Source organism: Chelonoidis abingdonii, chromosome 1, assembly GCF_003597395.2.
Source record: "Chelonoidis abingdonii isolate Lonesome George chromosome 1, CheloAbing_2.0, whole genome shotgun sequence".
NCBI lineage: Eukaryota > Metazoa > Chordata > Testudines > Testudinidae > Chelonoidis > Chelonoidis abingdonii.
The window spans coordinates 28,814,714-28,839,738 of NC_133769.1; the positions used below are offsets into that span (position 1 = coordinate 28,814,714).

General features: G+C 40.4%; 1 protein-coding gene across 8 annotated transcripts in view; it reads right to left on the bottom strand.

Moving 5' to 3' along the window:
• ATXN7L1 (ataxin 7 like 1) overlaps positions 1-25,025 on the bottom strand; it is a 197,486-nt gene that overhangs the window by 103,412 nt on the left and 69,049 nt on the right. Inside the window, exon 4 of one of the 8 annotated variants that reach the window (XM_075064835.1) lies at positions 16,687-16,757. The exons of the other annotated variants lie outside the window; for them this stretch is intronic. The gene's annotated coding sequence lies outside the window, so the exon portion shown is untranslated. The remainder of the gene's footprint in view (positions 1-16,686; positions 16,758-25,025) is intronic. 8 annotated transcript variants of the gene reach the window in all.

The window sequence follows — 25,025 nt, forward strand, 5'->3', positions numbered from 1 at the left end:
GGGGGTGGAGTGTGACAGGGAACGGGGGAGACAGAGAGTGATTTGGAGCTGACAACTTCTCAGCTCCCTGCCTTGCAAGTTCTAAGGATGGAAGATACACAGCATCTACCTTCATCATTTAAAGTGTTGACCCTTCCCCACCCCTCTCTTATTCACTAATGCAAATTATGCATTCCTAAATAGTCTTCAACACAAGCACTGCTACACGGACTCCCCCTCCCCTCTCTCCTCAACAAAAGCTGTGAACATTCCAAAGCAATTCCCCTGCCCGCTCGCTCGCTGGAGCAAAGAGCAGCTGTGTTTGTAGATAAGTAGCGCGAGGAGCTCGTAGTTCTGCCATTCTTCCGGTTGTTGTGGACTAGGAATCCTGGGATACTCTGTTAGAATAAAAAAAACCCCCCTTGGGAAAAAAAAAAAAAGGGCCATAAAAGCGCTTTTGGAGGCACACTTGAGGAGCAGCGCTGCATCACCAGCGCTGGAATCGCTACACCCCAAGCAGACCAGGTGTACAGCCAGCGTTGCAGCCAGGGAGTTGCAGCGCTGGCTGTGCTTTGCAAGTGTGGACACAGAGAGAGTTGCAGCGCTGTAACCCCATCACCAGCACTGCAACTCTCCAGTGTAGCCAAGCCCTTACTCTTTGGCATCTCCAGCAATCTGCAGAAGTTCTAGTATCAATTCTGATTTCGACCAGCAAGAAAGTATCCAAATCTGAATCAATACGGAATAGCAGAATATTGCTCTTAGATCAGGAGTAGTCACACTCACATCCAGCTCTTTCCTCGGAGAGGTCAGCTGCCCTCCTAAAAAATATTCTTTATAACCTAGTTGTAGTAAAGAATGTACTTGTAAAAAGGGACACCAGCCTGGATACTAGACCAAAACCCCAGATGGGTGATGAGGTCTTAAAGCTACTGAAATAGATTTATTTACCTATTTTACAATCATATGACTGTCACTGCAGTGTGATCAGTACACACTGGAAAAGCACAACAATCTGGTAATGAGTACAGTGTAAGTGCCCCTCATACAGCTGATCAAACAGCAAGACACCCATGATAACAAAATTCTCAACCTATGGAAATGTACTAGCAAGACCAAAATGATCTTTCCACATTAGCATAATTGAAACTAGTCCTTTGACCTGCTGTAATATTATTTTAAAATGTATCAACGACAAACATAAATAATCTAACATCAATCAGAAGATACTTTGTACCATAAACATTGATAATAATGAAAATAAGCTAGAGGTCCTTATTAACTAAAACCTTCACATAGTAAACATGGCGCAATAAAATTAAAAGAATGACCAACTTTCTGTATAGCTAATTTCAACATTTGGAACACAATCAGATTTAAGAATATTGATTTAAAGATTTCTGAAAGGAAATGAGAGCAAAACTTTCATCCCCCCACTATCTGAATTCCCACCAAGAATCGGCTTCCTTTTAAAGAAAGGAAGGCTGAGACAGAATGAACAAATCAAGGCTGCCAAAGCACTCCATTATGGCTAGTTATTTCAGCAAGTCTAAGGAAGATCATCCATTATTCTGAGATATCACAGCAGAGAAACGTGCTGTAATATATGTAGACACAATGAATCTTCTATGACCACATATTCAGAAACTCCTAACTTTGCCACTTCTCAATGCCACCTTAAATTACGATGTTATTTGCAAGGCCCAGCATATTCTCCAACAGAATCCACCACTTGCCACAGAACTGTGCTCCAGAATCTAAGCTTTCAAGTAAAAAAAATGTTACTAGTTATGGTTACAAAAAAACTCTGTGGAAACTTCAATCAATTGTTAGCCATTGTATTTCTGAGTATATAGACAGGCTAGAACAGGGGTGGGCAAACTACGGCCCGGGAACTGCATCTGGCTCTCCAGACATTTTAATCTAGCCCTCGAGCTTCCACCAGGGAGCAGGGTCCAGGACTTGCCCCCGCTCCAGCTGGGGAATGGGATCGGGGGCTTGCCCTTGCTCCCAGAAGCAGTAGTATGTCCCTTAGCCGGCTCCATTGAATATGGGCAGCCAGGGGGCTCCAGACACTGCCCCTGACCCAAGCGCTACCCTTGCAGCTCCCATTGGCTGGGAACCACAGCCAATGGGAGCTGCAGGGCTGGTGCCCGTGGACGGGGTAGCACGCAGAACCGCCTGGCTGCAACTCTGCATAGGCGCTGGAGGGGGAGAACATACCGCTGCTTCTAGGAGGTGCTTGAGGTAAGTGCCCCCCAGAGCCTGCACCCCTGACTCTGTCCCATGCCCCAACCCCCTGCCCCACCCCTGTTCCCCCTCCTGCCCTCAAATCCCTCAGTCCCAGCCCGGAGCACCTTCTGAACCCCCAACCCTTCATCCCCAGCCCCATTCCAGAGCCTGCACCCCTAGCTGGAATCCCCTCCCACACCCTGGGCTCCTCATTTCTGGCCTCACCCCAGAGCCCACACCCCCAGCTGGAGCTCTCACCCCCTCCCACATCCTACCCACCAATTTTGTGAGCATTCATGGCCCGCCATACAATTTCCATACCCAGATGTGGCCCTCGGCCCAAAAAGTTTGCCCACCCCTGGCCTAGAACAATAACTCAGAGATCTGAGCAGCACTATTCATCTCAGTGAGATTAACACTGAAGAACAATGACAACAATTTAAATCTTAACAAATCTTTCACTCTTGATTTTAGCAGAAACATACAACTGTGATTGTTTCACACTCCCACACTGCCTCTCCTGACTTTCGGAAAGGCAAAAATTCTAACTGTCTTCCCTCCTTAATGCCATTATTCCAGCTCTCCATCCCAACAACTTCAGTGACGCAGTCCTTAAAATATGTTCTGCTTAATGAGAGCGTGGGGACAAAGTAAAATTAAAACAAACAAGAGGGGCTACTATGACGATTGCATTAGTCATTTTCATAGTTAGTTCATTAAAAACCTCAATTTAACTTAGATGACGCTGCCAAAGAATTTCCAGCATGCAACACTAGAGTGCCGTAGAATCCAGGAATCTTGCCATCGAGTATATGCAACTTTGGTTACTTGTCTTCATACTGCATTGTTGGTGGGTTTTTTTCCCTTTTTTTTTTTTTCCTTTTTTTACCGTATAATGTTGCTAGACATTAAAATGTAAATATTGAAATAATTTATTTGCATTGAAAGACATAATAGATTCTACATTTCTTACAACATTCCAAAGATATGGAACAAATGACATTTTATAAACAGTATGGCAAGTAAATGTTGTGTAGAAGCAGAAATCAGGAAAATTTTACGAAGTAAAAAACATTACATGCAGCTACAGCCAATGGGAGCTGTAGCTGAAATAATACAGTATGAAAAACTTTAGCATGCATGGGTATTGCACACTAAAAAGACTCTGCATGATACTCAATAGCACAATACTATATTAGTATGGTAATCAATTCATTTGTTCACATTTATATTACCAACTCAGGGCTGGTAATATAAATAAATAAATACACTGCCCCACAATTTGGACTAAGCGGGTATGAATTGCAGTGTGCAAAATGCTGCACTGTAACTCCCCTGTATGGACGCAGCAGGTGCAAACTAAAGGTTCCTAGTTTGTATTAATGTAGTCCTGTTTGAAGAGGATTATGTCAACACGAAGGAACCTTTTAGTTTGTGCCTGCAATGTCCACATGGGGGAGTTACAGCGCAGCACTTTGGTGTACACTGTTACTTCACACAATCTGTAGTCTGAAATGCGGGGCAGCACAGAGCGAGCCTCAGACTAACATGATGCACTGTATGTGTCTTTAAAATAATGGTAATTACGTTTAACATCATTTTGTCTTTTTGGCCATAAATGCAATCTGTTAAAATAATTTTAATGGATTTAAGCTACTTTTTGTGAGGAAAACAACTGCAACCAGTGCTGAATATTAACTCAAAGTTCCAGAATCATTTGAGTAACTATAGTTCAGGGTTAGGAATATGATTTCTAGGGTTTATCTAACACGGAAAAGGACTCAATCTCAGTGCACTGGGTTTTGTAAAACCTTAAAAAAATAGTTGAACGATTTTCTCATTAGATTTAAGGAAATAAACAGGGTTTTATTTCTGAGGCTTTTTTAAATTCCATATGAAAGTCACTTGTTTAGTAACCTGGACTCTGGCAAATACTTAGCCAAGGTACTAATGCTCTGAAGCACAATGAAACAAAAATCTTAAAGAATTAACTACTATATGATTGTTAAAAAAAAACAACAGTTACTTCGGGGTATTTCAAGTATTCAGCACGAGACAACAATGTTGACTTAAGTGCCTACACTGCCACTTTCAGCCCTAAAACTTCAGTCGTTCAGAGCTGTGAAAACTTTAGTCATTCGGGGTGGTTATATTTTATCGTCAGGAGAGCTCTCCCCCAGCAATAAAGTGTGACTATACTGCCCATGTCACAGCGCTGCCGTGGCCACGCTGTAACATGGGCAGTGTAGACGTATCATAAAAGGAAGGGGACGTTGCCTGACAATTTATAACCAGATGGAGAGCTGAGAGCCAAAAGTGAAGTGAAGGGCCCTTACCTGCCAGATAAATTCTGCCCTTGCAGTCACTATTGCGATAAACAGATAAAGGCAAACATAAAAATAATTACATTGTCATATGGTGACAAGTTGAACTGTTTCTAAGAATAAAGTATTATTCAGAGTGTTAGTCTTTCCCCAGCAATTAAAGATCAGTACAGGTACCAAGAGGAAGGCAGGATTTCAGTATTAACATTTTATTTGTTTTATAATTTTCTATTTCACTGGAACAGCATTTGCTTAAAACTGAGTTAGTTCAAGACTTTAAGTGCCTTAAATCAAATCTGTTGCAACGCAGTGGCAATTGAGAGAGTGGGGTGACAGGGGGTATAGAAATTGAGGTTAACAACCATGTACATTGGAACCTACACTTAACCTGAATGTACATTTCTCAAACACCCAATGACAGCTGCCAAATGTCATCTCCAAAAGGGGTTTTACTCCTATAAAACAGATGAGAAAAAAGCAGTTAAAGAAAAATTAACCTCTACATTTTCAAACACTTGTATAGAGTTTTAGCAGTATGATCCCCTTTCACTTTAATTGGAGGTGCAGAAAGTCTTGCACAGTGACTGGAACTTATAGCACTAGGTTTAACCTGAGCTCATGAAATCAAAGAAGTGCTATTTCCATCATAAATCTGAACAATTTTTATATTGTAAGTTTATAGCACATATGGTGCATACAGTACGACCCTCCATTACCCTCCATTGTTCTGGGACACACATTACTTGTAGCTAAGGGATGGAGAGATGGTATTTTACTTTATAATATCTCAAGGGTCAATTTTCTATTAGTGTATTAGTCCAAGACATAGTGTAAATCTCCCAAGAGCAAACAGAATACACAACAGTTTGACCAATGTGGCTAGAGCAGTCACAGTGAATCAAGGATTTAGGAATAAGTGGGATTATGCATATTTGGTTTCCTTTTAGGATTTCACTTACACAACTGCTAATCCATTTCCCTCCTAATATGGATCCATAAGGCACTCTTCTCTCTAGGGTTTCTGGAAGTGCAGTAGTCCACACAGTAAAGTTTAATGATTCAAGTTAGTTTTGTTCTGGTTAATGTTCGCAGTATAGTACAATATTCTACTAAAAAGCGTGGGTGATGGAAGGATAAAAAAAAGACAACAAGGGAAAAGGAAGAGAGAGAGAATGAATGAACAAAGAGCATACAAATGAGGAGAGAAGAGGCAACAGATCAAGAGGAAAGAAATACAGCCCCAACCTTGAAAAAGCAAGCATATAATTTGAATAGTGCTTTAATTTTCCACAGCACTTTGAAAATGCATTTAATTCTTTAAATCCCCATAGAGGCAGAGACAAGTATTCCCATGCTGCAGCAGGCAGAAAGATTTTAAATGACTTGTCCAAGGACACACAATAAGCAATGGTAGAAGTGGGATTAAAACTAAGGACTTTGTCTCTCAAAGAAGACAAGAATGTAAAATAAATGGGATGGGGAATCAGTAAATTAAAGAGGGGGAAAAAGTGGGTGGCAAAAGCAACTGCTGTGATTAAATGTGCACAACAGTTTCCATTCTCACCCTGTTTGCAGTTTCTCATAACTTTCTGAAACTTTGGGCCAAGCCCTGGCCTTTGCTGTTTTTTTGCTACTGTGGCAGCTGGAAAGCCCATATAACCAGCAACCTGAGAAATCCCATAGTGTAGGGGAATCCCCAGAGGGCACAAGCCCATTTTAGTGGCTCGTAAACTGCTCCCACACTGATTCTCACCTGGCCAAAGGGGTGAGGAAGGGAGTGTGCATATTAGTCAGGGAACCAATACAGCCAATTCCCAGCTACTTTAACAGCCACTTGAAAACAATGACCATTTTCTCTAGTTAATTACAAGCTAGACTGATTTTTCTTTGCAAGAGAAATAAATATGACTTCCGTTAGAGTTTGTAGACAGGATTCAATAGGATAACTTTGGCAATAGCGTATTCGTGACTGATTATATCATCTCTGATTCTGGGAAGGGGAAACCCTGTATGAATTTTACCCTGCACTTGATCCTCAAGCAAACCGAATTTCATAAAATATAAGATATACTGCCCCCTCTTGCTCATTTCTCCCAGTAATTAATACTGATCTGAGTTAATTGTGATACTGGACATAAACAGTAAGTGCAATATCATAACTACACTGTTGGAGACTCAAACTGTTCTACATCTTCACAAATTCAGGAATAAATTTACCCTGATATTCGCACCATTAATGATCAAAATTAAGCGTGTGAAGTCTGACTAGACGGTCAACAGGGAGCAGAGCACGCCAGACCCACTGGGCCTCTTTCCCCAATACAAGAGGCAGATGATTCTTATGGCTAGTGAGGAAATATGGCTTTCAAAGCAGCTCCCTTCTTTCACTGTCTCAAAGGCCTTATGAGTAGTATGGCCCTTGTTGACACAGGAGTAATGATGACCTCATGAGACCATCAAATCTGATGGTCCCTGATGTGAGACCATATCTTATGGAGACTGATGCCTGAAAACAGGTGTAACAGTTGTCAGAAGGAGTTCTTTCCTGGCTGGTTAACTGGCTACAAACAGTATGAAAATTGACCTGGCTTTCAAAAGGGATGGTTCCAGAATTTTTATCACAATTGTATATATTTAGTAATCTTCAAGAGATGCAACTGAAATGGGACAGCATGAATGAAAAACTACACATGACCATTCTGGATCCCTCAGTTTCCTCTTCTGCAGGGAATCCTTACTTTAACTTTACCTAGGGAATTGTCTTTGCCAACTAATGGCCAGAATACACTTTAAGCAAAGACAGACATCCATGATTGTTGACAACTAACTTAAGGAAACCCTAGGAGATTTCTCTGATAACATTTATAAGGTGAATAGGTTACTGGGTAATCTGACATTCTTTTGGAAGTTACATACAAAAATTCTTATTAGAATACATTAAGTCATCCATGCATTCAATACTGGACTTCAGGATATGAGTTGCATGGTGTTCCTACCAGTGGTGTGGTCAACTCAAGTTTTCTATATCAGACATATTCCATTTTCCTATCTGGTGTGCATCTGAGAGGGACACATCTCCCCATGGGAAGAGATGCACAGGGCAGGAAGCCACTCTCGGATCTACTATAGAAACTTCCAGACAACATAATCTGGTCATTTTATGCTGTTTGTTTAAATTGTTAGAATAACTGTATCAGGAGAACGCCAGCTATTTTCCTGTGAAGTACGAAAGGCAGATGAACCTGCACAAATTCTGATTTTACCTTTATCTAGGAACAAAGCAAGACCTTTCCTTACAGAGAATGTAGGTCTCCAGAGTTCCTGGAGACATGTTTGTGTAATGTTCTTAGTTCAATCCTCTTGTGTAACTTTACAGAAGGACTTATGGGCCTCTTTTTTGGCTCCAGATAACTCTGATTCACCTTCCCTCTCCAAAACTTCAAATGCAGAAAGGGGGTGTGTGTCTCTCCTACCTTTGAAGGTAAATAGTCCGCCTGAAATTACTAGTCAAAATCTTGGTAGAATTCTTAGTATATCGCCTACCTCTACTAGACCTTCTGGCAAAGACTTTTGGGAATCTTCAAAATCTCCAGCTAAGTACTGATGACAGGTTTAAGAATCAAATCTACCCTCCATGTGCTTGAGAAACTAGTCCTGCCAGTCTCTCCTCTTCCAAATTTCTGGGATTAGTTTGTGCTGAGGAACTCAAACATAGCTTGAGATGGTATGGTTAACAAACGTGCTATCTGCACAGTGGCCTCTGAGGCCTGTCTTCACTAAAAAACTAGACCTTGAAGAATTGTGTTAACTAACAGGTTGACCACAACAATGTAGGGAGTAACCATGTGAGCTCAACATTGTATCAGTTGATGGTGAGTAAACCCTACAATCAGACATGGGTGTTCCTAACAGAGCTCAAGCTGATGTTCTAAATTATGATTTCTACTAAATACAACCCTTGATTCTTGCTGTAGTAACTGGCAGATTGTAATTGCAAAAGGTGTATCTATGCTGCTCCTTTAGCTTCTTGGCTTCCATAAACTGAGGTTGCTGGGGTTTTTTAAGAGGCCAGAGGAAGTAAGCCAAACAAGATCCCGATATATGGGGGACCTTTCATGCACTGCAACCAAACACCACAAGAGCCTCAAAGCAAAAGCATTACAAAGAAGTAAACTGCTAAACCACTAAAATTAGTTCTACACAATAGGTATGTGTACATTGCAGCTGGATTCGCAGAGCAGGTAGATAGATTCCTGCTATCTCAGCTAGCATGCCAAAAATAGCAGTGGACATTGTGGTATGGGCAGCAGCTTGGGTCAGCTGCCCGAGTCTAAGTGCACCCGATTCTCTGGGTCCAAGCTCAGGCAACTAGTCCAAACTGCCACACACACTGCAACAGCCACACTACAATTTTTAATGCACTAGTTTGAGTCTATCTACCCATGCTGGGAATCACACCACCCAGCTGCAGTGCAGACATACCCATTGTCATCCAGAGGTAGTAATTCCCCTGGTAATGCAGTAAGAAATGAATCCTTGGATGACAAAAAAAAAATATTTCATTATTGGTACTATTTGATTGACTGACAAGAGAACACTAACCTTACAAGACAACACCAATGGCAATACAGTCACTGGTTCCTTCTTTAAATTAGGCAAAGTTCTAAATTTCTTCCTGTTTCACAATCATCCATTATTACTTAAAATGTTTACTGCTGGCAGCAAGAAACAAAAACCAGTTCCATAAACATTAAATTTATTCAAATATACTCGACTGCAGTACAGTTAATAAGAAACAATGAAAATTGATGTGAACATTCTTATTGGAAATTATACTGAATGTGACACTATTTCAAAACAGATACAAGACATACTTTTGAATAAAAAAAGTACTGCAAGATCTTTTTTGTGCTGGTTTTGCAAGAGGACAGAAAGTTGCTTGCAATTGAGTATCATTTACTCCTTATTTTACTCTGAGCTTAAGACTGTTTTCTGCTGAGATGATTGCTTGTACAGCCACATTAGAAGATACAATTCCTACCCCAAAAGTTTACAATCTGAAAAGAAAACACATAAATAAAGGCAAGGGGAACATAATAAACATACCCACGAAGTCAGATAAACAAACATCTTGCTAGTTCCATACTCTTTTTTTTATCCTTCTCCCTCTACCCCCCAAGAGAAATAACATATGAAAGGTGGTATTTACTAATATAAATTCATGGAAATGTTCATGGATTCATTTGTTTCAGTGACACAGAATACACACTGGCCCAAATTCTCAGCTAAGTGGCTATGCAGATGCACATTATTTGAGGGCCCAGACCAGTATGTTCATCAAACCCAATTTACTATTTTTTAAAATTGATTTCTGACTTTATTATGCTTCAAAACCTAGCTTTTGGGTGCACTTTGATTATTTTTGTTTAGGAACAACTGGCTCTGCAGAACATGTGTAGCCAGAGGAAATACCTTGAGTAGCATAATCATAAGGTTTGGAATACTTCCTTGCCATGGCAGGTCCAAATCCTGGGAAAACTGACTCAGTATTTCATCCTTCTGATACAGCTAAAATAAGTACTATTACATTTATCATGTAAGTTTCTCTTTGAAGACCTTGTACTAACAACACAGTGGTTTTCAACAGTAGATAAAGGTTTTGCCCACTCTGCCTATGGCTTTCAGAAAGGCAGAGGTTTCCTCAGGTTTTAAGAAAGGATTTAAAGAAAGATAAGGAGGTGGACTTTTTGCTTTAAACAGGGAGTTCCTCCCAAACATAAACAGCAGCCTGGGAGAAAGCATGAAGGCGTCCCCAGGGAAAAGTGGATGAAGGGCAAATCTTTGGCAGAGCAGACAAACAGACAGTGCATTAGGGTTGGTGGGCAGGTGAGTCAAGTCATGCAGGGCCTCAGAGGTGAACAAAGTAGCTGGTGTTCCATGTACCAGAAAAATGGAAGCCACTGGAGCGATGAAAAGTGGAAGTGACATAGTCAGAGTAACAAGCCAAGAAGATGACCCCAGCAGTGGTGTTTTGAATTAACTTGAGTGGGACAAGTTTGCTTTTGTCATGGCTAGAAAGGAGAAGGTTGTAGCAGTCAAGACATGATATGACGAGTGGGCTTGGAAGATAGTTTAGATGGATCACACACAAGTAGAGGGGAACAATTATTTAATTTGTTTTACCTGTGTTTCTATTAACTTTGCAGACAAAACTACTTAATATTAATACCAGTTTTTACATACTACCCCCATTAACCAAGATTCTCTAATAAGTGATAAACTCTAAATGAACTTGCTAAAATGTGCAGTTTTTTCCAAACTCTTTAGTGGCAGAATCCAAATATTTTTCCAATCTTATCATGTCATTGTTTCATATACAGCAGCTGTTTCACTAACAAAACCGTTCTGCAAAAATGAAATGAAATTAAAATCAGTTTCAGTTTAAAAAACTGAAAACCTGTTTCCGTTTTGTGCAATAATTGACTTTAACTGTCTGGCTGGAACCAACTATTTTGTAGAAGTGAAACTAAGTGAAATATCTATATTAAATTAATAAATAGCTTAGTTTTATGTAAGAGCTTGCATTAAGCAAGATGATTTCAGGTGAGTTCAACTGTACATCATTTGCCATTTTTTTACGCAACAGAATCACATGGTAGACCCATTTAATGTATTGTTTACGTTAACCTTTGTTCCAGCTCAATACTACTGGCTAGGTAGTATGGTTATCAGGTATTTGTGCATTTAACTAATCCTTCCTACTTGAAATATTCACATTTGTCTTTACTGGAACTCAATTTATTATGGTGCTGTTGTTTAGTGACTCCACAATTTTCCCATATAACTTTTTTAGTAAAATGTTTATTGCCTTTTGCTGAGCTAACATTTAAAAATTCTTCCATTCTGTGAAATTCTGCTCTGAACATCTCACTTTTTGGGGTTCCTCCAGCTAAACAAATGTAGTCCCCACAAACTCCAAACTTCACACCTACATATTTTCTTTTAACATCTGAGACACAGGCCACATTTGAAATTTAACAATTAAACAAAGTCAGTTCCCCTTATTTGGCATAACTGAATTGATCTGTGCCAAGAGTAGATGACCGCTGTCAAGTTCTGTCAGCTAATTCCACTTCTGTACACTGCTAGCCCAATCTCCCTGACTTGCTGCTCTATTTCTCAGAGACTACGAGGAGCTAGGGAGGTATACAGGCTGGGATCTCCTAGGCTGAGAAATTGTGCTGGTGGGATTTATGCTTGAGCAACCTTAACTCTAAATTTAAAGGGTTTTGCTTTTAGGGACTGATAAATTCAATACACAAACTTAATTTGTGTATATGTGCATATAACTAGGTTCTGTAGCTATATCAGAATTATGAATGTCTGTGTTAAAGTGGAGTATTAACAGACTCAGTGTATGGTAATCCAACGGCCTATACAAGTAAGGAGTTCATTGGATGGTAGTTCAGAAATGATGATGAGACGTGACTTAGATAGATGCAGAAACTTTGTGAATATATATAATAGTTGACCCAGTATCACCCAACTTAACATTGCTGGGTGTTGTCTGGAGCATTCTACCTGCTCTCAAAAACCCAAGAAGAAATATCTTAACAGCTATTGCTGGTCTGATAAAGAGAGGGGTTAATATATATGCAGCAGGTATCAAGTAATGTGACAGATTTTAAAGCCAAAACCTTCCCTCTGCACCAAGCCAGAGTAGCTGATCTTAGCACACGAGCAGCAGTGCTGCCGTTCCCTGGCAGTTCCTGCTCTCCCAATTCACAGGGTATCATGGATTCAGACTAGATGATCAATCCACTGCCCCTCTGCTCCTCTCCCACACCCCACATCCAAGGAGTCCTCATGAAGCTGAACTCCATAGCATGCATAGTGTGTGGACCATTGAGTTGGTGCCACACATCTTACCCCTTCCCACTCACTCCATGTATATAGAGTGGAACGTCACCAGTTACTGAGATTTAGGGGATTCCTCCAGTTGGGGGCAGGATATGGCACTTAGAGTGAGAGTGGAAAGTCAAAAGCACTTTACAGAAGCTGAAGGGAAATAAGTTGATCAAAGGAGAGACATTGGAGTCAAGATAACGAACCCTGAGTATTCTCAATCTTCACAGAAAAATAGTGGCATGACCTAGGCCGCGTGTATTTCCTGGTCCCTGAACATGCCCCAGAATTGTGCTCCAGAATTACAACTTTAGGGTTTATTTGTTTTTTTTAAACGTTTTTAGACTTAGACTGAAAATTGAAAATGTGAAATGAATATAAACTGATGCAGTGTTCCAAGTCTGCAGACATGACTGAAACAACAGCTCTAAGACCCGTATGAACAGTTCCCAGTTCACCCTACTAACATTATTGTTATATGTTGGGTCAGGAAAGCTCAGAACCACAGAAATGTATCGTGGAACAGTCTAAGGGTAGCCTGGGTAACAACAATGGAACAACCCATAAAGTCAAAGAGTATTTTTAACCCCAGGATAATTTATTTCTATAATTTACTAATCACGTTGTTACAACGCTATCTGCCAAAGTATCAGGGATACCTCCCAGCTTTACATTACCTGTATATTTGAGTTGTGTACTGCACTCCTCTCTTTAACTCAACCAAGCTAGTTAATGGATCACAAAAGACCTCTTCTTACACTACTTTTCTGTACCATGCTGTTCCTCACATCTCTTAGCAACAGTCTCTATGCTTTTTTTGTCCATTTGAACGTTTTAACTCTGTTTCCAACATTCCAGCTAAATGCACTAGGTAGTGACATAAAAATCTATTAAAAACTGTGATGGGCTAACCTCTTCTGTTGCCCTAGGCAGGGACCGAAAACATAGATTGAGGAGGAGGGAGGAAAAACCGTTTCTACCTAAGGGCAGCAACTGAGCCCAATAGTAATTCCAGTAGTATACTAGGGTACCACTGCCAAATATGGAAATATGCAAGCATATATTAGTGTATGAGTGATCCGATCACAGTCTCCCGCTAGCAGTAACTGGCCTTTGGGTGCCCAGTTGGTAGATCTGACTGGACACCATCAGGTCCCCATTTTGACCGGATTTTCCAGTCGAAAACTGGACACCTGGCCACCCTAATTAGGGATGGGGGAGGAACTAGGGTTAAAGGTGGAGCTGGCCTGGGGCAGAGAGGCAATGAGGACAGAGCCTGGCAGGGGGCGGAGAGGAAATGAGGGCAGAGCCAGGCTGGGGGCAGAGCAGGGGGCAGAGTGGAGCTGGGGGCGGATCTGGCCTGGAGGTGGAGCAGGACTGGCCTGGCGGCTGAATGAGGTTGGTGGCAGAGCCTGACTGGAAGCATGGCATTCTCTTCCCGCCTACCCACTGGCCTGAGCCCTGCTGCCCCCCCCCACCCCCCGAGAGTTTCACTGCTGTTTTAAACACTGTTCCCACTGTTTTAAGCGCACACACTGCTTGTTCCATATTAGAGCACAACTAGAAATACCCTAGTAGAAACAGTTGTTACCCAGGGTTCTTTCCATTCAAAGCTCTTGGTAACTTTTACTCTGTGTGAGGTGGTGTCAGGAAATAAATCAGGGGAGACATGGCCATCCGACTGATAGACGGCTTGCACAAACAGGACATCACAAGAGTGCTTTCACTTGAAGCTAAACCTTTACGTAGTTTCAAGCATTTACACACATCCACAACAAGTTAGTAACACCCCACAATCCTTGATAATTACTGAAGCTGAGTGTGGCTCTCGAGTGGCACAGTGGCAGCCTGTTTGCCAGTGGGAAACACAAGATGTATCCAGAGAGAGAGAGATCAGTACGTAAGAGTCCCTCCATCTCAAGCTTTTCCCCCTTATTTATACATTAGTAATAGAATGACATGGCCCTTAAAGAAAACTTGTTAAGTAAGCAGTTTCAATGATCAAGCAAGAGGTTTCTTCTGATTACTGATTAACCAGGTATGGGTTTTTCCAGAGTTTGCAGCCGTGAGACCCCAATAGACATTTCTAGGGCACATCCTGCTCTTCTAAAATGTATCAGCAACTTCAACACAATTCTTATCAGGAAGAATGTGCGGTAAAGCTACCCTTTCTGTGGCAGCCAAAAACTCTCTCCCCTCCTGCCTTGGTCAAGTTGAGATTGCTGAATGGCCAATTTACAGCTTGCTGTCTAGGCTGCCTTTAACAATAAGCCATAGTGGTTTCAAGCACTTTACTGCTTTGCCAAAGTCTCCCTGTACACAGTGACATTCCATACACTATGCTTTAGAAGCAATAAGCCCAGGGCTGGTGCAAGGAAGTTTCGCACCATAGGTGAAACTTCCACCTTGTGCCCTCCCAGCCCTGCAGCAGCTCCTCACCCCCACCCACGGTAGCTCCCCACCCCGTGGCTGGGGAGCCCTGTGGTATCTCCCCACCCTAGCTCACCTCTGCTCCGTCCTCTCCGAGCACGCTGTCCTGCTTTAATTCTCCTCCCAGGCTTGCGGCGCCAAACAGCTGATTGGCGCTGCAAGCCTGGGAGGCGCAAGAAGCGAAGTGGCGACTGCGCGGTGGAACCCCCGGGCAGCCAGCAACGCGCTGACCCAGGGTAACCCCTGGGCTGTGCGCTGACCCAAGGGAACCCTTGGGCTGCCAGCAGCAGCACGCTGACCCAGGGGAACCCCTGGGCTGTACGCTGACCCAGGGGAACACCTGGTCTGCCGGCTGCCGGCAGCAGCACGCTGACCCAGGGGAACCCCTGGGCTGCTGGTGGCAGCTCAACTCCCTCTCCCTCCCAGGGCAGTGGGCGCTCAAGCACTTGAAAAAAAAAATTGGGGGGGGGGCACCATTTTTTGGCGCCCCCAAATCTTGGCACCCTAGGCAGCCGCCTAGTCCGCCTAAATGGTAGCACCGGCCCTGAATAAGCCTTGCAGAAATCTCTGTTAATTCCACAGAACACTACATAGTAAACAAATATTCCTGGTTGAAGGTATCACCGTCACACAAATTCAAACAATCATTGAGGAAGATTTTCTAAATTCAACTGAGACAACTTTAGAAATAGAGGCGGTTTTGGTTGTGTGAAGCTGAATGCTCAAAAATACATACCAGTCAGGGAAATATCTTCAACATCATCTTTTAAAAAGCTCTCTCATTATATATCATGTAATGAATTATGTTTTAATTTATTTAGATAAATGTAGCAATTCTATTTAAAAACCCTGGCCTACAGTATTTTCTAGCTTGTCTCTAATAAATATATTTTAGAACAAAAGTCCCAATTCAATATTTTTTAAAAATTTGCTATGATTTATTACACTAATATCAACAGTTAAGCAAAACAGCATTAAGCTATTAAAACAATTATATGATTCACTGCAGGATTCCGAAATGAGAACTAGACAGCATTTTACATGCAGCATTAGTTGCATGTAAAATATTGCAAATTTTAAAGTACAGTATTTCACGCATTCAAATATAATGTTTTGCATATATTTGGCAGTACTCAGAACTCCTAATGTAGTACTAGTGGAATAAACAGAACCCATTAGCTTTAGAAAATATATATTTTTATGAGGTAGGAAATAAATCAATCCTACTGTGATCAAAGAAAAAAAATACCAGCAATACAGACCATTTCTTACGCACTTAGAGCAAAAATAATCTGAAGTAGGTAAAACAGCCTTCTCAAAGGAAAAATTTAATCCACCAATAGCCAACTAGGACAAAACTATCACTTAACTATTGAGCTTTGTTCTAGCTAGCCCTCTGTGGTTTACAATAAAGCTGTTTTACATGCTTTACAATATGTTTGAAAGACATGACTTAGTAAAATATTTTGTTGTAAATCAGGCAGACATCACCCAAAAGCATGAAGAACTGCTTCTGGTTTTTTGTTTTTTTTTAAAGTTGTGTTGTGTGTGTATTTTTATTAAAGTAATTTTCTCAATTCTGGTGTGTTTCCCTATTTGATTTGAGTCTAATCACACCTATCTCTGCAAAAGTACACTTGATGGATGAGAGGGTAACGAAGAGCTTCTTCCCTCACAGCGTACCATAACTGAGCTGCAGATGTTGGTAATGGTAAGGGAAGTGGTAGCACCTAGCATTGCCTACTGCATTATAGACCATCAAAGAAGATGTTTCTGGGTGGGGACAAACCACCATCCCACTTCTCTCTCCACTCACCATTGTATATTGTAGAAGTTTTGGTGATCGAGCACTGAGACGGAAGGTAGACCAGAATTCATACATATGTTCTGTGGGAAATAAAATATATGGGTTGTAGTACCACCATGCATTTCTGTTTCAATAGCACTCAGCATATGAACCAGGAAACACAGTTTAGAAAACTGCCAAACAAATTCCAATTTCCAGATTTATATGCATGTAACATTTTCCTAGGAATTCGAGGGTAACCCGTGTGTGCAATGTACATTAGTGACTAATCCAAATACAAATTATATTTCCTGCAGAGCATTGTCAAATAAACTATCATCTGCACAGTTTGTCAGAGCAAGGACCAAACCTTTATGTTGATCATATACAAGGTAAGTAAAAGGATAGAAGGACAAAGCACATTTGCTTTGAAGGAACTTAACCCCTCTGCATACAGTAGAAATAATGATCTCAGACTTGGGTCTTTAGCAAATGCAAAATCAGGGTCAGAGTCACCTTCTATACAGTATGTTTCAATTTGATATAATGTTTTGATCTGACTTGTTTTTTACTTGTATCTATTTATGATTTTATGCTCCCACAAGTCAGGAATTCACAAAATTATTAATAAAAAACGCAACACAGTTCTGCTGTATGTTAAAAAGACATCTTGATGGATGTTGGCACCAGACCAGAGATGGGAAAACAAGTATCTTCCATTATCGTGCTATACATCAATACATCTATGCCCAAGTGATCCCAGTCCACTTCATAGTGGACAAGTCCATACCACAAAAACCACTACAACTGGCAATTAATGGACATCCTTCTTGGCAGTCTCAGCAGAGAGGCCAAGGATTGGAAAATGAACTCCTAATGAATCTCACCAGGCCGGTATGGTGGCACATTGGCAGAATCATGTTAAAAAGCCTGCATGTGCTGTACCTGCTATGGAAATAAACACAAGGCTTCAGACTCTAGTGATATAAATCCAACATCTTTCACAGGATTAAATTCACAATCCAAGTTTTAAAATAAATTTTGTAAATCACTACTAAACAGATTAATGAAATTCTTCCTTTTTATATCGGTGGTTCTACTAGTGCTGTCACAACACAACCAATCCACCAAGAGTTCTCAACATAACAATATGGGATATTATAGGGGTTCACATTTTCAGTCTCAAACAAAAGTGCTATTTGGACTACTTGTTGGAAATACAGTATGTATTTTTTTATATATATATATTTTCCAAATAATTGATATCTGAAAGAATGTATTTGGCGTGTAAAACACAGCAAGTGATTAAATTTTAAATTAACGAAAACATGGATTTCAATGGGATTCTGCCTTTAAAATTGAAGCTTGCACTGACTTTTGTAACATTATATACAACAACTAAATTAAAAGAACATTAACTTTGCAAAGTCAAGCATTCAAAAGCTAGAAATGCCAAAATTGAGGTTGCCTGTGCAACCTTAATTTGGCCTATTTGTGTGCATGCATTATCTGAAATCAGTCTTATAATGGGGTGTATTGTGCAACTTTAATAATAGGGGTGTCAACAGCCCAGCCTATAATTCAGTATTTGCCAGAGAGTTTTATTTCTATTTCACCAAAAGCAACAGTTATTCTGTCAAACAACAGTTGAAAGTATGATGCTTTAAAATCAGCCTGTAAATTATAATGTACAAGAGATTAAACTTAAACCTAATGCTACTCTTGAACTTCAACAGCTGAGTCCTATAAATGGATACCCCTTCAGAGAGAAATCCTTTTTGCCAGGTACTATTTAAAACTACATTTCTATTAAAAACGTTGCCTGAGACACAAATTACCAGGGATATCTATCTCCCACTCACACAATTACTATGATGTAGAGTTCAAACATGCCCCATATTAGTTTAATGCAGATATGGATGGCTTGTGCAAGGCTTTCAAGATCACTTAAATCCTGCAGCCAGGCTATGCATGAATGGGGGTTTTGAAGCAGGTGGCTTTTGTTTTATGCAGGCCAGCTTGGAGGGCTGATTTGGGACCAGCCAAAATAAGAGGTCACGCAATCTGGGATTTTGCAGATGTAGTGGTCCTAAACACCCCACCCCTCTAGCTGGCATTCTAACCTCATATTAGAGCGGTGGGTGGGGGGTTTGCGCTGCAGCCCAGTGCCTTGGTCTCAGGCAGGAGCAGTTATCACCTTCTCAGTCTGTCTCTCATAGAGAGAAATTGCTTGTGCTATTCCTAATTCAAAGTAAATGAAATGAAAAATAGTGGGCAAAAATCAACAAAAACCAAAACACATACACACCCCCAAAAACCCCTATGTGTACTAAATTATCCAGAATACATAAAGGTAAACATTAATACACCAAAAAAAAGTAAGGTTAGTGCATGCTCTTGGCAGCTAACTAAATGTCAACCGACTCTGCCAGACTTGACATAAAGCAAGTGGAATGAGACTAGTTTTTGTTATTTCAGTCTTATGTGGAATGAAAATCTAGCCTCAACATGACAATACAAAAAGAAAAAAATTGGCCTATGCTTAACATCTTTGTATTGCAAGTCTTGACAAGGTAGTTAAATGATCATATGTATTAGTGAAAAACACCATGTACCAATGACAAACCATCAAACTTCCTTTTTTCATCAAGGATACAAGCCCTTTTCTTTCCTTGACAAAGGTCATAATACACTGAACAAAACATTAACAATTAGAGAAAACAGTAATTTCATTAGTAGAGACAATACACTTGATAGATTTACTTTTTCACAGTTTTGATGCTGTTTCTAATAAAATATGACGCTGATAATATCAGAATGCTTATGAGAAACAAAAAATAGTTATGTTCTGGCTCATTGGCTCTCAAATGAATGTTTGCTGAAGCCGCCATTTAGACAGTTAAAATATTATATTAGTGACAGCCTAGTAACACTGTCGTTTGGAAGTGTCGTAAATAAAATAATTGTAAAGAATAATATGTATTTCATTAATGAATTAAAGGGCCATATCACAAAACAGTTGATTTTCCTGTTGAACAAAAAGTACTAAAAGTGTGACGAATTCACCATCTGAAAACGGTTTCTGATGCAACACAATGCAATAACTTGCCTTGAGTGTTGCCAGATGGAATTCATTATTTTGGGGACGAAAGTCCTTCCGTTTCTTTTGTTACTGAAGTGTCTCACTTCTGATTTTACCCAAGAGCTTTTTATAGGACAAAATGTCACCATAGTTTTTCTCTACTTCTGATTAATGAGTGTTATAATGATGCTGCACAGTATACGATTTTACCTGATGTAGTACTGTTTTACATATTGCACAAATCGTTACAGTTTCAGATGAATTTGGTTCCAACAAAAACTAAATACTTGTTTTCCCACTCACTCTAAAACACCCTCTTTTTCTCATGTATGTCACGGTTATGGTTTACAGAAGGTGGTGCTGACAAGTCAGAGTTACCTTTGTCACTCATATTAGATTCAGTGTGAACTGGTCACTTCTGTGCTTCCTTTTCAGCAGAAAGGTTTTGTATGTCCATAGTGGTACACAAGGAATGTGAAGCTGCTACTGTGGTTGGGGCTGCCTTGACTAGTGGGTTCCTCTGAGCTGGAACCCTTGGGGAGGCTTCTGGAGGCCACACACTCAGGCTGCTCCTTGGGCCTGTCCTCGGTCCCTGTGCTCCATGGTCCTCTGTGTCCATGCAACAGCTGTCACCTGTGCTCTCTCCCAGATGGACCCCTAAGTTCACTGCAGCGTGTGCACAGTCCTGCACCTGCACTCCCTGGCTGACACTGCCCCAGAATTGTTTCTGGGGCTCAGCTCCCCAGCAGCAGCAGCAGCACCACCACCACTACTATGCAGTCTCTCCCGGACAACATCTTCCCACTTGTGCCTTGCTCCTTCCCCTACAAGGTGAGTATTTCAGAGCTGGTCAGGTGGTACCTTAGTGAGTGACACTCCCCTTCAATGGAAGGCAAGCCGGGAAACAATGAGGTCTGGTGAATCAGGGCATGCCAGCACCCCCTTGACAAGGAGCCAAAGGGGGTGGCGAGAGAGGGCAGGTTCCTTCCCACAGCCAGAGGCAGCAGCCCCATAAAGCATAATGAAATATCACCAAGCCCACTTGGGCTTGGGCACTGCTTTAAGGAGCAGAGCCAGGGGCCGCAGCAAGGAGTTTGGAAAATGGGCTCTGGGACCCCAGAAGTCACACTGGATGCACTTGAGAGTCACTGTTCTAGTTCAATGTACGGCGAGTGAACCATTTCTCATTCATTTTACAGCTCAGCCTTCTTCCTCTGAATCACAGTTCATTAAATTCTACTGTACCACCATCACTCTGCAAAATAGCTAATCTTACATGCATTCAGAATATAATCTCTTTGAGGATATAAGTAAGTATTTCAAAGGGAGAAAGGATTTTATATTCTAGACTACTGTAGGGTGTCCTAGATATTTTTTAAAAAAATGTTTCTGTAGTAAAGAGATCAAATGAAAGATTATCCCCTACGCACATCTTGTGAAAAAACAGGTATGCCAACCCTAGCTTTCATAATTAGAGAGTAACAAATCAGGTGTGCATGATCTCCCCGACCTGTCACCATACTCTTATATAATGAGAGTCTCTGCCCCTAATTTAAAGGCATATGGTAAAATGACCTTGCAGACAGGAAGCACAGAACAATAAAATCACACCGCAGAAGTAAATAATGGAGAAGACCCTCTAGGTCATCTAGTCCTTCTCTGCCAAAGCAGGATTATTCTCAAGTGTACTTACTAATATTTTTTCCTGCCTTGTTGTAATTACCTAAGTAATCGGACTTCCACCACTTCCCTGGAACCTACTTCCCAGCCTCCAATCTCACTGCTGGAAAGCTTTTCTTGATAGTCTGCCTGCCTAAATTTTGCTTTCTTAAATTTCAGTTTAACAGCTCCTAAATATGCCACCATTTATTAGCCTAAACATTTCATGTTCCTCTTTGGTGTTTACATCTACAAATATATTTGTATTTATATATTATTTAGATTCGTACAAAAGTTAAAAAGGGCACCTATCCAGAGCTTAGCCAAGCAAAATATATTTACCGTAACTCAGTCTTTCCTCAAATCAGTCCCCACAACCCCCTACAAAGTTTTGTTGCTCTTCTCTGAGCATGTTCCAGTTAATCAATACATTTATGATAGACTTCTTAGTACTTCCAGGGGAAGTCATAGCCAAGGTGTAGTTATACTGAACAATTATCTTCCTACTCCATAGCATACAGCTTCAGATAGCTTTACAAACTTAGACCTCATTTTCCCCCAGCATTATCATCCACAGTCTTTCATTATACTGCTTTCTAAATTTCTCCCTCCAATTGAATACCTATGCTTCAATTTAGTTTTTCCTCATGTTACTAGATGGTTTCACTTCCAAGTTGAGGCTAATTTTATTTTCTGCCCATCTCCCTTTAGGGATAGGGTATTCTTGCAGTTGCAGCAAAGGAATGAAGTGCACAAAAGCTGCACTCTGTCTGGAGCTATGCAACAGGCTTCCTGTGTAATCTTGGGCATGTCACCTTACCTCTCTGTCCCTCCGTTTCCATAAAGTGCTTTGAATCTTTGAATGGAAGGCACTACAGATCTGTAAACTATTACCATCCACAGATTTAATTTGCTAGTAGTTCCTTCTTCTAGACCATTGCTAACCCAAATTGATCCCTGCAGTACTCAACATCTCCCCAAACATGATACTTCACCATTTATCAGCACACTAAGTTCCTTCAGTCTGTTTTGAATGAAAGATTTTTAGACATTATATCATACAATTTCCTAAATTCCAGTAATTTTATATCTATCACTTTTCCTTCATTCACTAAGTTTGTTTTATCATAAAAAAGTCATCAAATTGGTCTGCCAAGTTCTATTCTTTTTATAAACCTATTCTGCTTGTTGTTCATGGCTCCACTGCCACTTGTGAAGAGAGATTTTCATTTAAAAGGGAAAGACTGACTTACAGGGCTGTTATTGCTAGGATCATCATTTCATTGTTTTTGATCATTGGAACTACATTTATTTCTCTTTCATTTTCTGTTACAACCTCAGTTTTTTATTCTTTAAAACTGGCTGAGAACGGGAAAGAAAAGGGGAAAGGGAGAGAAAGGTATCTAGTGGAGAACTGCAAGAATCCAATCTTATTTAATAAGGGGTAAATGAACAGGATTCCAGTTAATGAAAGTCATGTAGACAAACCTCTCACACCGTGGATTACTAGCTCAAAAAAATCTTCTACAAAAAGAGACGTCTAGAAAGAGAGCTCACTGAGGACATGACGCCCGCCCTCCCACCCACCACCACAAGGAGTACTGTGTTGCCCCCCAAGTGTGTTCCAAGATGCCACTAAGGCCAGCATATAATAGCCAAGATGTCAGTCTCAAAAGTCTGTCTTCCATATGATAAAGTGCACTGAACTACATTACCAGTCTCACAACTAGATGACATTTAAAACTACTTTTTGCAGAAGCAGCCACAACTATATGCTTGCAACACTGGATATTCATGCATATAATGTACACAGATTAAATAGTTTTAAAAGTCTAAAGCTGGATAACTCAGTGCAATAGTACAACATACTTGTTATTCAGGACAACGGCATTCACGAATAGACAACAGCCTCAACGCCTGGATTGAAGGCACATTCTGACTGATATGATGCCACTTGCAAATGGTTTCAGAGCAAAACTGGCATGAACCTCAGTATCTGGAATACTGAAACTGAAGAGCAACTCGAGCAAAAATGTATTTCAATTATGTAGCTATATAAGCTATTATGCATTTGTCAATAAAAGCCATTTTTTTTTGTTTCAGTTATGCTTTAGTTTCACACACACATTCTCCCATCCAGATAGTACTTTCCTCTCCATTACTTCCACATCATCGTCTGCTGCAACTCTAACGCTTGCAACTCTGACTCCCTCTGATATTTAGTTTTTGAAATTATACTGAAGAGGGAAACTAGCAGAAACACAAGACAAGAAAAAACCTTGTGAGAACCCCAAGCTTCACTCTGTTTCTATGTCAGTAGTAAAAGGCAAACCCTACAGTAATAGAGACTCCTAAAGAAATCCAAAAATAGAAGAGAAAACTAAACACCTTAACTATAACTGGGCTTGCCTTTTTCACTCTCTGAACCTAACATTATAATAATGCCTTTAAACTATTTATTTGAAAACAACAGCATAGTTACCAGCATTTAAAAAAAACAAAACAAAAAACCCCAAATCGTTTTACTAAGATTTCTAAATAAAAATGCAAAAGTGAGTATTTTTCAGGTGAGTTTTTCCACTATGTGAAAGAGAGAGGGTTCTCCCAGTCGGTCACATAACAATAATCTAAAATTACAATTAAAAAAATAAATGCACAAATGAATCTGCAGATTAGAAAATTAGTAATGCAAAATACCTGATAAAATTCAGGGTTTACATTATACAGATGTCCTACAGTTAGCGTAGAGGAGGAGTAAAGAGAAAAAAGGCAAAACTTACAAACCAATGCTTTGCTGGTTTTTTTCCTGCATACCTAGGACAGCCAATAACAGTGGCTTCTACGGTGATTTGTTTTCCTCTTTCTCTGCCTCCTCCACACCTTTAGAGTTGTAGCTCATGACATGCAAGACCCTATGTTTCAAACTCAATTGAACAGTGTAAAGTATCCTCGTATCCTCCTAGTGAGGTGTTTGGTGTTTCTGAATTCAGACACAATAGAACAGGGCACACTGCTACACACTGCAATTGAACAAAACTGATTCATCAAATTAGTTCCAAGGCTTTCCAGAACTCAAAATAAAGTAATATTGAAAAAGGGTAAATATTTACAATACCAGAGCAGACCAATGGCCCGTCTGTTTCAATTTCTTGTTTGCCAGTGGCCAGTATCAGATACTTCAGAGGAAAGTGTAAACTCCCACATAATGGACAATGCTGCAATGACATGCCCTTTGGAAAAGACTCTTCCTAGCCCCAGGTAGGTAGTAGATGCCTTCTGTTTAATCACACGAGATTTTATAATCAATTTCATCCTAGCTAGTGTAAATGCGTATCTAACATAAATCCAACCTTTTTTCGAACTACTGGCCACATGTTAATTATGCCTCATATAAAAGAGTACTTCAGAGTTTTAAATTTGTTTTTCATTTTCTTAGATTTTTTAAAATATATTTTATTATATGGATGACCTGGGGCTCCCAATTGCCTTTCTCTATGCCACTCATTATATATACTTCTATCACACAACCTCTTATGCATCGCCTCTCTAAACAAACTAATCCTAATAGTTTTAGTCTCTTCTCACACGGAAATCTTCACATTCATCTATTTATCTGTTGCCCTTCTAT